Source organism: Pseudophryne corroboree, chromosome 4 (assembly GCF_028390025.1).
Source record: "Pseudophryne corroboree isolate aPseCor3 chromosome 4, aPseCor3.hap2, whole genome shotgun sequence".
NCBI lineage: Eukaryota > Metazoa > Chordata > Amphibia > Anura > Myobatrachidae > Pseudophryne > Pseudophryne corroboree.
The window spans coordinates 927969820-927982001 of record NC_086447.1 but is presented as its reverse complement, the minus strand read 5'-3'; positions in this window follow the sequence as shown (position 1 = coordinate 927982001).

The following is a 12182-nucleotide window of genomic DNA, read 5'->3' as shown; positions in this document are numbered from 1 at the left end:
GGTAAGTATACTTTTTTTTTATTTCATTTTTTCTTTCAGCGTCGTGACCACGCCCCCATTTGAAGCCACGCCCCTATATTTTGCCCGGGGCGCCACAAAGCTAAAAACCGGCCCTGATGGCAATCATACATTACCAGGAAAGTCCAGGAACAGAGCATTTTCTCCCTCATGGAGAGGGTCAGGTAGGCAAGTATGGTTCATTTGTTAGAAGTCTGGGGTTGCCCTTTAAAACTGAAGGGAAACATTTTATACATTTGTTTAGAAAACAAAAACTCAACTGTAATAAAAACCATAAAAGAAACCATAAAAATACTTTAGCTACTGTCAAAGCAAGGTCAAATATCACTGAGAAGCTTAAAAGGCACTAGCTACTCACAGACCTGTCACCGCCCATTACACAGCAGAAACAAGCCACCAAGCCTACCAGGAAAAGAGATTACAGTGAAATGAAACTGCAGCGAAGGCTTCAAAACGTTTCACCACAAAAGTGAAACCACAAATTCCCCTGGCCCACCACGCAGGTCTCAGAACTATGATATGGGCTAACCTTTCTGCATGATATCCTTGTACGCGTTATTATCAGGGCAAAGGTGTTTTCACGTTGCAATCGTCAGGCCTGGGATGACACACTCCACAGCCCTAACCTCCATCGTGCCTGATTAAAAGTTATAAAAGTCTGCCCCATGTTACATCTCCACCACTCCCAGGCCCTCTGCTCTGCGCTGTCCTCACCACCAATGATGCTGTTACTAAGTTTTAAAGATGAGGAAACGTTTCAAAGTTGTGCCGCGGAATATTCCTCTTATTCCACGTTTGACCAGTCAGAATTTGTCCTTAAGTCTTCCACATTATAAATGTACAAACGCGGCACAGAATGGCATTCTATAAAATGACTGATGGAAGCAGAGGACTGCTGATTGGTTATACATAATTACTTGTCCTCAGGGGCCATGTTGTTCTCCTAATGTAAGGGTTGTTACTGTTTCCCAATGTGTTTTCTAAATTCAACTTTTAAAGTTGACCATTATATAGTACACACATTCTGTATTGTGTTTAGCTCTCTTTTCTGTAGCTTGTTGGTACTTTACAAGTTAATTTTGTATTTATTTATTTTTTAATCTGCAAATGTACCCATTTATTAAAAAATATTTCCAGTTTAGTCTCCAAAAACACCTGTTTTTGGGGGGTAACTGCAAATTTTAACTATCACCTAAATGTATGAAAGAGGGATTGCAATAGATATCTCCGATACCTGTATATACTGTATATCCAACATGGTGTACTTCCAATCTGCACCCTCTGTATTTACGAGTATGGGCTCCAGTGTTTGGTTTAGACAGTAGTGTGGAACCAATTGTACACCCGGTACGTGGACATAATCTTGCTGGACTTTGCTTCATTTTTATTTTTTTATACTTAATTAGATGACGTATAGGATTCAAGCTGGGTTTTAAGTTTGTCCAACCAGTTAGTAATTTGATCCAAGGTCAAACTGGACAGATGTTCCATCTCGAAAGCTGTAATCTTCTCTTTGGTGCAATTGAGTTCATTCATGGCTTCCTCAAGCACTTATTCAAGATGGCAACCCATTTGGTGCAGAAGGGAACGCTGTATGTCTTAATGGTGGGAGGGCTGCTCGCGATAAACCCTCTGGGAATCTGTTTATTTCTGTAGTATTCCAAAAGGGTCATGTCATGATATAAGAAATCCACTTTCCATTTCTTCAGTTTAAATAGTTCTTTAACTAAAACCATGTTGGTGTTATTTTACAGGAGTCAAATATGGAATCTCTGTATAACATATATTGGTATCTTCCACGTATGAAAAGCTAAATGAATCCTTGTTGTCACACTGCAGTATATATATATATATATATATATATATACACATATACAGGTTGAGTATCCCATATCCAAATATTCCGAAATACAGACTTTTTTGAGTGAGACTGAGATAGTGAAACCTTTGTTTTTTGATGGCTCAATGTACACAAACTTTGTTTAATACTCAAAGTTATTAAAAATATTGTATTAAATGACCTTCAGGCTGTGTGTATAAGGTGTATATGTAACATAAATGCATTCTGTGCTTAGATTTAGGTCCCATCACCATAATATCTCATTATGGGATGCAATTATTCCAAATACGGAAAAATCCGAAATCCAAAATTCCACTGGTCCCAAGCATTTTGGATAAGGGATACTCAACCTATATATATATATATATATATATATATCTCAAATAAATTAGAACATCTGTTTGTTTGTCTGATTGTGATAACCCACTGAACGGATTGTGATGCGTTTTTCAACATTGTGTAGGTCATTTTTTCCAGGCAGGTTTCAGGCTAAGTTTCATCACAAATCAGTCGTTATGGGGCTGGGGCCGGGTTCCCGTGCACTGCTCTCGGTAAGTCGGCAGCAACAGGCGTGCACGCCTCAGTAGCAACTGATTGGTTATCAGCCGGCTGTGGGCGGGTCTCTGCGGGAAGGTGTCCCCTGCACTGCTCTCAGCAAGATGGCAGTAGCAGGCATATGCACCTCAATAGCGACCGATCAGAACATTGCGGCACATATTTATCATGATACGACATATTCGTCTGTAAGCCTCGTAACACCTCCACACCTCCCTATATATTACTGAAATCTGAAAACCCTAGGTAAGCGGCTTCCATTATCACCGGCTTACACCTGAGCAGTGCCGGGAACTGCAATTAGTATATATACAGGGTGATTCAAAAGTCGCAGTACACCCTTTTTGTTTCAAAACCTGTGCAGCAAATGGGAAAACTGAATACTCCAGTAAGGTATGGGTGAGGTGGGCTTTCTTTTAGGATATGTACCGAACATGGGCGCCATCTTGAAATCGGCCATCTTGTATCTAAGTCAGTTTTCCCATTTCCTGAACAGTTTCTGAAACAAAAGGGTGTACTGCAACTATAACAAGGGTATACTGCGACTTTTAAATCACCCTGTGTGTGTATATATATATATATATATATATATATACATACAGAATATATATATATATATATATATCAGGGATGTGCGGTGAGCTAAAATTTATACATTATATATATATATATATATATATATATATACACTAGCTTTTTGCCTGCGGCGTCGCCCGCATGGACATCTTAACACAAGAAGACTATTTACATTGCGCCCATCACTATTCATCTCAGCGACCTCGCAAACTATGGATTTTTACATGTCACCCCCTTATCACCCCCACTCCTAGGGGTGTCTTACCCATACAGTATTTTTGTCCAGATTGTAGGTCATATGTGTACCAAGTTTGGTGTAAATTGCTCCAGGCATTCCAGAGTTATGCTGGAATATACATCCACACATACATCCACACATATATATATATATATATATATGCATAGGGGATACAGTACGTTCAAATTGCCGGCTGTCGGGATCCTGGCTCTCAGGATACCGACGTCAGAACCCCGACAGCCAACAATGCCTACAGGCGGAACCCCAGCAAAACAGTACTATTCCCACTCGTGGGTGTCCAAAGAGTGTGGATAGATCCTGTGGCGAACGCAGCAAGCCCGCAAGGGGACTCCCACACACGGGTAAATCATACTGAATATATATATATATATATATATATATCAACCCCTGCATAATAACAATGAATGTCCAGATGGCACCGGAGCACAGTAATACCAGCTAGGTGAGTGCCGATCCGTTTGCAGATACTATATATATATATATATATATACACACAGAGTAAAAACCACAGCACTCACCGCACCAGAAGCGGGGCACAGCTATGCACTTACCACTCACAGGGTGGGGTGCATGTAACACTGCACTCTCCACCACAGAAGCGGGGTACACAGCTGTACTTACCACTCACAGGGCGGGGTGCATGTAGCCCATGACCACATCACTCTAATAAATACAAACAGAGAACCCAGCACTCACCAAAGTAAACTCACTTATCCTCAACAATTCAATAAATAACTCTGTGATAGTGTAGGACCTGTATGAAGGTGGGGTACCTTGAATCGGTATACAGGCTTCCGTGCATTGGCCAATCCACCAACTAAACCCCCATCATTTATTTATTGAATTGTTGAGGATAAGTGAGTTTACTTTGGTGAGTGCTGGGTTCTCTGTTTGTATATATATATATATATATATATATATACAGGTCCTTATGGGCAGCACTCCCACACAAACGAACAACTGGTCCGGTGCCCTCCTTAACTCCGTAACTTAGCCACGGGTAAATGTAGACAACGATGCAGGCGGCACTCGGAATAAATTCAAAATAAGAAGCAGGACTGCAACAATGTTTCGAAGTTTAATCACTTCGTCCTCAGGTAACGTAACCTGAGGACGAAGTGATTAAACTTTGAAACGTTGTTGCAGTCCTGCTTCTTATTTTGAATTTATTTCGAGTGCCGCTGATACACACACAGTACCAGTCTAAAGTTTGGACACACCTTCTCATTCAATGGTTTATATTTATTTATTTTCATTATTTTCTACATTGTAGATTAATACTGAAGACATCAAAACTATGAAAGAACACATGGAATTATGTTGTAAACAAAAAAGTGTTAAACAAATTAAAATATGTTTTATATTTTAGATTCCTCAAAGTAGCCCCCTTTTGCTTTGATGCCAGCTTTGCACACTCTTGGCATTCTCTCAATCAGCTTCATGAGGTGGTCTCCTGGAATGGTTTTCCAACAGTCTTGAAGGAGTTCCCAAAGGTGCTGAGCACTTGTTGACTGATTATCCTTCACTCTGCCGTTCAACTCATCCCAAACCATCTCAATTGGGTTTAGGTCGGATGATTGTGGAGGCCAGGTCATCTGACGCAGTACTCCATCACTTTCCTTCTTGGTTAAGTAGCCCTTACATAGCCTGGAGGTGTGTTTGGGGTCATTGTCTTGTTGAAAACAAATGATTGTCCCAGTAAGCGCAAACCAGATGGGATGGGATGGCATGGCATGGCGCTGCAGAATGCTGTGGTAGCCATACTGGTTAATTGTGTCTTGAATTTTGCATAAATCACCAACAGTGTCACCAGCGAAGCACCCCCACACCATCACACCTCCTCCTCCATGCTTCACAGTGGGAACCACACATGCAGAAACCATCAGCTCACCTTCTCTGCGTCTCACAAAGACATGGCAGTTGGAATAAAAAATCTCAAATTTGGACTCATCAGACCAAAGTACAGATTTCCACTGGTCTAATGTCCATTCCTTGTGTTTCTTGGCCCAAACATTTTCTTGTTGTTCATCCTCAGTAGTGGCTTCTGCGCAGCAATTTGGCCGTGAAGGCCTGATTCACGCAGTCTCCTCTGAACAGTTGATGTTGAGATTTGTCTGCTACTTGAATTCTGTAAAGAGTTTATGTGGGCTCTAATCTGAGGTGCTGTTAAATAGCGGTTTCTGAGGCTGGTAACTGTAATGAACTTATCATCTGCAGCAGAGGTTACTCTTGGTCTTTCTTTCCTGGGGCGGTCCTCATGAGACTGAGAGCCAGTTTCATCATAGCGTTTGATGGTTTATGCATCTGCACTTGAGGATACATTCAAAGTTATTGAAATTTTCCGTATCGACTGACCTTCGTGTCTTAAAGTAATGATGAACTGTCGTTTCCCTTTGCTGAGTTGAGTGGTTCGTGCCATAATATCGATTACAACAGCAGTCAAATAGGGGTGTTCACTGTGTACTAACCCTACAGTACCTCTGCACAACACAACTGATGGTCTCAGACACATTAAGAAGGCAAGTAATTCCACAGATTGACTCTTGACAAGTCACACCTGTTACTTCAAAACCATTCCAGGAGACAGAGAATGCCAAGAGTGTGCAAAGCTGTCATCAAAGCAAAAGGGAGTCTAAAATATAAAACAAATTTTGATTTGTTTAACACTTTTTTGTTTACAACATAATTCCATATGTGTTCTTTCATAGTTTTGATGTCTTCAGTATTAATCTAGAATGTAGAAAATAATTAAAATAAATAAAAACCATTGAATGAGAAAGTGTGTCCAAACTTTTGACTGGTACTATATATATATATACACTGCTCAAAAAAATAAAGGGAACACTTAAACAACACAATGTAACTCCAAGTCAATCACAGTTCTGTGAAATCAAACTGTCCACTTAGGAAGCAACACTGATTGACAATCAATTTCACATGCTGTTGTGCAAATGGAATAGACAATGGGTGGGAATTATAGGCAATTAGCAAGACACCCCCAATAAAGGAGTTGTTCTGCAGGTGGTGACCACAGACCACTTCTCAGCTCCTATGCTTTCTGGCTGATGTTTTGGTCACTTTTGAAAGCTGGCGGTGCTTTCACTCTAGTGGTAGCATGAGACGGAGTCTACAACCCACACAAGTGGCTCAGGTAGTGCAGCTCATCCAGGATGGCACATCAATGCGAGCTGTGGCAAGAAGGTTTGCTGTGTCTGTCAGCGTAGTGTCCAGAGCATGGAGGCGCTACCAGGAGACAGACCAGTACATCAGGAAACGTGGAGGAGGCCGTAGGAGGGCAACAACCCAGCAGCAGGACCGCTACCTCCGTCTTTGTGCAAGGAGGAACAGGAGGAGCACTGCCAGAGCTCTGCAAAATGACCTCTAGCAAGCCACAAATGTGCATGTGTCTACTCAAACGATCAGAAACAGACTCCATGAGGGTGGTATGAGGGCCCGACGTCCACAGGTGGGGGTTGTGCTTACAGCCCAACACTGTGCAGGACGTTTGGTATTTGCCAGACTACACCAAGATTGGCAAATTCGCCACTGGCGCCCTGTGCTCCTCACAGATGAAAGCAGGTTCTCACTGAGCACATGTGACAGACGTGACAGAGTCTGGAGACGCCAAGGAGAACGTTCTGCTGCCTGCAACAATCCTGGCATTTCTTTGGGGGGCCACACAGCCCTCCATGTGCTCGCCAGAGGTAGCCTGACTGCCATTATGTACCGAGATGAGATCCTCAGACCCCTTGTGAGACCATATGCTGGTGCGGTTGGCCCTGGGTTTCTCCTAATACAAGACAATGCTAGACCTCATGTGGCTGGAGTGTGTCAGCAGTTCCTGCAAGACGAAGGCATTGATGCTATGGATTGGCCCGCCCGTTCCCCAGACCTTAATCCAATTGAGCACATCTGGGACATCATGTCTCGCTCCATCCACCACGTTGCACCACAGACTGTCCAGGAGTTGGCAGATGCTTTAGTCCAGGTCTGGGAGGAGATCCCTCAGGAGACCATCCGCCACCTCATCAGGAGCATGCCCAGGCGTTGTAGGAAGGTCATACAGGCACGTGGAGGCCACACACACTACTGAGCCTCATTTTAACTTGTTTTAAGGACATTACATCAAAGTTGGATCAGCCTGTAGTGTGTTTTTCCACTTTAATTTTGAGGGTGACTCCAAATCCAGACCTCCATGGGTTAATAAATTTGATTTCCATTGATAATTTTTGTGTGATTTTGTTGTCAGCACATTCAACTATGTAAAGAACAAAGTATTTAATAAGAATATTTCATTCATTCAGATCTGGGATGTGTTATTTTAGTGTTCCCTTTATTTTTTTGAGCAGTGTATATATATATATATATATATGTATGTATATATATATATATAGGATCCGGTCGTTAGGTCGACAGTAAGAAGGTCGACACTGGCTAGGTCGACCACTATTGGTCGACAGTAAACAGGTCAACATGGTTTCTAGGCCGACATGGACTCTAGGTCAACATGACAAAAGGTCGACATGAGTTTAAAAAAAATAAAATTCATTTTTAGAACTTTTTAAAAATGTACGATCCACGTGAACTACAGTTGGGAATGGTAACCTGTGCCGAGCGCAGCGGCAGTGGAGTGAGGGGACACGGTGCACTAATTGGGGTTCCCGGTCAATGTACGGACAAAACGACACCAACATTTTTTTTTTAACTCATGTTGACCTTTTCTCATGTTGACCTAGTACATGTCAACCTAGAGTCCCTGTCGACCTAGGAACTATGTCGACCTACTTACTGTTGACCAGCAGTGGTCAACCTAGACACTGACTACTTAAGTCTAATCGACCTAACATACCACACTTATATATATATATATATATATATATATATATATATAGCTATGTTGGTAACTATTACTACGTCTTATCAGACTTGCCACAAATAAAGTATGATATAACTCTGCACACAAATAATCTGCCCGCTAGCTGTATATTCCCTTCTGTTTACTTCAGCTGACTGATATGTGCTTGTAAAATACTTTCTCTCCTCTTCTGCATTAGTCATAGTGTAGTTTCGGTTTGGCTGCTGCGTTCCGAATGTCAGATGAGTCACAGGGAAGCAGAGTGCGGCAGGAGCACCACCTTGGTGACACTTTCAGAACCCTGCATTCAGTCTAATGCACAGGGAGCTTTCCTAGAAAAGCCAACGGACATTATCACAGCGTTATATCGGCTCCGCCGAATGTCACTCTGATGGTCTGTTTCTTAAAAATAAAACTTAATGATAAGAGACGGCATTCAAAGCACCGCTTGAGACATCTAAGATTAATACTATACAACGTTCCAAATTGTTACGTTGTGACAGAGAAGGCATTAAGTCACGGAAAAGCCACATTCCGTCAATCTGATGCTGGAAATACAGTTTGCAACCTGTCCACCTAACCTGAGCATTAACTATTTTCACTCCATCTCTTATAAAGTAAAATATCTGAAGACTTCCATTAGTTTAGGGACACTCACATAATACATAGATACATAGGAGCTGATGTAACAAGTTGGAATTTTGGGAGAAAGAAAAGTATTATTACACGATCAAGGGTGTAGCTGCCATAGGAGCAGGGAGTGCAGCTGCTATGGAGACCAGAGCTGAGAGGGGCCACTTTCCCTGTCACAGTTACATGTGTTATATACAGGGGTGTAGCTACCATAGGAGCAGGGAGTGCAGCTGCTATGGAGACCAGAGCTGAGAGGGGCCACCTTCCCTGTCACAATTACATGTGTTATATACAGGGCGTAGCTACCATAGGTGCAGGGAGTGCAGCTGCTATGGGGCCCAGAGCTGAGAGGAGCCACCTTCCCTGTCACAGTTACATGTGTTATATACAGGGTGTAGCTACCATAGGTGCAGGGAGTGCAACTGCTATGGGGCCAGAGCTGAGAGGGGCCACCTTCCCTGTCACAGTTACATGTGTTATATACAGGGTGTAGCTACCATAGGTGCAGGGAGTGCAGCTGCTATGGGGCCAGAGATGGGAGGGGCCACCTTCCCTGTCACAGTTACATGTGTTATATACAGGGTGTAGCTACCATAGGTGCAGGGAGTGCAGCTGCTATGGGGCACAGAGCTGAGAGGGGCCACCATCCCTGTCACAGTTACATGTGTTATATACAGGGTGTAGCTACCATAGGTGCAGGGAGTGCAGCTGCTATGGAGACCAGAGCTGAGAGGGGCCACCTTCCCTGTCACAGTTACATGTGTTATATACAGGGTGTAGCTACCATAGGTGCAGGGAGTGCAGGTGCTATGGGGCCCAGAGCTGAGAGGGGCCACCATCCTTGTCACAGTTACATGTGTTATATACAGGGTGTAGCTACCATAGGTGCAGGGAGTGCAGCTGCTATGGAGACCAGAGCTGAGAGGGGCCACCTTCCCTGTCACAGTTACATGTGTTATATACAGGGTGTAGCTACCATAGGAGCAGGGAGTGCAGCTGCTATGGAGACCAGAGCTGAGAGGGGCTACCTTCCCTGTCACAGTTACATGTGTTATATACAGGGGTGTAGCTACCATAGGTGCAGGCAGTGCAGCTGCTATGGGACCAGAGCTGAGAGGGGCCACCTTCCCTGTCACAGTTACATGTGTTATATACAGGGTGTAGCTACCATAGGTGCAGGGAGTGCAACTGCTATGGGGCCAGAGCTGAGAGGGGCCACCTTCCCTGTCACAGTTACATGTGTTATATACAGGGTGTAGCTACCATAGGTGCAGGGAGTGCAGCTGCTATGGGGCCAGAGATGGGAGGGGCCACCTTCCCTATCACAGTTACATGTGTTATATACAGGGTGTAGCTACCATAGGTGCAGGGAGTGCAGCTGCTATGGAGACCAGAGCTGAGAGGGGCCACCTTCCCTGTCACAGTTACATGTGTTATATACAGGGTGTTGCTACCATAGGTGCAGGGAGTGCACCTGCTATGTAGACCAGAGCTGAGAGGGGCCACCTTCCCTGTCACAGTTACATGTGTTATATACAGGGTGTAGCTACCATAGGTGCAGGGAGTGCAGGTGCTATGGGGCCCAGAGCTGAGAGGGGCCACCTTCCCTGTCACAGTTACATGTGTTATATACAGGGTGTAGCTACCATAGGTGCAGGGAGTGCAGGTGCTATGGGGCCCAGAGCTGAGAGGGGCCACCTTCCCTGTCACAGTTACATGTGTTATATACAGGGTGTAGCTACCATAGGTGCAGGGAGTGCAGGTGCTATGGGGCCCAGAGCTGAGAGGGGCCACCATCCCTGTCACAGTTACATGTGTTATATACAGGGTGTAGCTACCATAGGTGCAGGGAGTGCAGCTGCTATGGAGACCAGAGCTGAGAGGGGCCACCTTCCCTGTCACAGTTACATGTGTTATATACAGGGTGTAGCTACCATAGGTGCAGGGAGTGCAGCTGCTATGGAGACCAGAGCTGAGAGGGGCCACCTTCCCTGTCACAGTTACATGTGTTATATACAGGGTGTTGCTACCATAGGTGCAGGGAGTGCACCTGCTATGTAGACCAGAGCTGAGAGGGGCCACCTTCCCTGTCACAGTTACATGTGTTATATACAGGGTGTAGCTACCATAGGTGCAGGGAGTGCAGCTGCTATGACCCAGAGCTGAGAGGGCCCACCTTCCCTGTAACAGTTACATATGTTATATACAGGGGAGTAGCTACCATAGGTGCAGGGAGTGCAGCTGCTATGGGGCCCAGAGCTGAGAGGGCCCACCTTCCCTGTAAAAGTTACATATGTTATATACAGGGGTGTAGCTACCATAGGTGTAGGGAGTGCAGCTGCTATAGGGCCCAGAGATGAGAGGGCCCACCTTCCCTGTAACAGTTACATATGTTATATACAGGGGTGTAGCTACCATAGGTGCAGGGAGTGCTGCTGCTATGGGGCCCAGAGCTGAGAGGGGCCACCTTCCCTGTCACAGTTACATGTGTTATATACAGGGGTGTAACTACCATAGGTGCAGGGGGTGCAGCTGCTATGGGGCCAGAGCTGAGAGGGGCCACCTTCCCTGTCACAGTTACATGTGTTATATACAGGGTGTAGCTACCATAGGTGCAGGGAGAGCAGCTGCTATGGGGTCAGAGCTGAGAGGGGACACCTTCCCTGTCACAGTTACATGTGTTATATTCAGGGTGTAGCTACCATAGGTGCAGGGAGTGCAGCTGCTATGGGGCCAGAGCTGAGAGGGGCCACCTTCCCTGTCACAGTTACATGTGTTATATACAGGGTGTAGCTACCATAGGTGCAGGGAGTGCAGCTGCTATGGGGCCAGAGCTGAGAGGGGCCACCTTTCCTGTCACAGTTACATGTGTTATATACAGGGTGTAGCTACTATAGGTGCAGGGAGAGCAGCTGCTATGGGTCCCATAGCTGAGAGGGACCACCTTCCCTGTCACAGTTACATGTGTTATATACAGGGTGTAGCTACCACAGGTGCAGGGAGTGCAGCTGCTATGGGGCCCAGAGCTGAGAGGGGCCACCTTCCCTGTCACAGTTACATGTGTTATATACAGGGTGTAGCTACCACAGGTGCAGGGAGTGCAGCTGCTATGGGGCCCAGAGCTGAGAGGAGCCACCTTCCCTGTCACAGTTACATGTGTTATATAACCTCAGCTCTGGGCCCTACAGCAGCTGCACTCCCTGCACCTGTGGTAGCTACACCCTGTATATAACACATGTAACTGTGACAGGGAAGGTGGCCCCTCTCAGCTCTGGGCCCCATAGCAGCTACACTCCCTGCACCTACGGTAGCTACACCCTGTATATAACACATGCAATTGTGACAGGGAAGGTGGCCCCTCTCAGCTCTGGGCCCCATAGCAGCTGCACTCCCTAAACCTATGGTAGTTACACCCTGTATATAACACATGTAACTGTGACAGGGTA